We start from the raw sequence: 1037 nt of genomic DNA, 5'->3' as shown, positions 1-1037 counted from the left end.
ATCCCTGCCAATACTCTGTTTTGATTTTTTAAAATTAAATTAAATTAAATTTCGATTTTTTGGTGTGAATTTCATGCCCTGAAATTTTGCTGAGTTCATTAACTTTAATTAATGTGCGTGTGTTTGTTTGTGTGTGTACAGGTGGAAGTACTACTAGATCTATGCGAACAGAGCTGTACTTCTTCTTTTCCTATTTGGATGCCTTTTATTCTTTACTTGACCAACTGCTCTGGTTGGTGCGTCTAGTACTACACTGACTAGAAGTCCTGCAAGACATCTTTGTTGTGCAGAGAAAAGCTTCCAGTCTTTCACCATTTATTGTGTTGTTGGTCCTCTAAGGAGTTTTGCAATTTAGAGTATTCTACTTCTTTTTCAATTAGCAATATTTGTGCCTCAGATAAACCCCATTGGCTACAATACTGCTCTGAGCAAATCTCTATTTCTATTTTCTTGCCTCTTATTGGAGAGGTTCCACTTGTCATGGTCTCTTTCGGAAATGAAAGTGATTTATGTTTTACTTCTCTGTGCTCTCCAAAATTATAATCTTTTCTCTCAGTTACATTTCTCTCTATATTTCTTCTTGACTTTATAAGATCTTCCCAAATATTTTTCCACATATTGCTGATTCCATTTTCTTAGTATAGAGTCCATGTCTGTGCTTGTCACGTATGGAATTTTATTTTAGCATTACAATTTTAATTTCCTTCCTGTCCATATTATAAAATTTCTTTTTCTTTTGGCTGTTCTTTTACTGTATTTTAAAAACTCTTTTTCACAGACAAAAATCTTTACATATGACACAACATTTATATTATATTTCAAATAGGTTAATAGAATATATTTGAATACTCTAATCTAATAAAAATACCAATGAGTTGTTATTAGTTTTTGATTATTAGTTTTTCTTATAATACAATAGATCTTTCTCTGTTCTCCCACTGTTCAGTTGATTATTTATCAGTTTGTAAATATATATGTTCAATTTCTATTAATATCTGTCTTGAATATATGACTGTAAACTTAACTCAGAGAATGAT

This window comes from Octodon degus, unplaced genomic scaffold, assembly GCF_000260255.1.
Source record: "Octodon degus isolate 3935 unplaced genomic scaffold, OctDeg1.0 scaffold00028, whole genome shotgun sequence".
NCBI classification, from domain to species: domain Eukaryota; kingdom Metazoa; phylum Chordata; class Mammalia; order Rodentia; family Octodontidae; genus Octodon; species Octodon degus.
The sequence above is the reverse complement of the archived record's forward strand: the minus strand, read 5'-3'. Positions refer to the sequence as shown.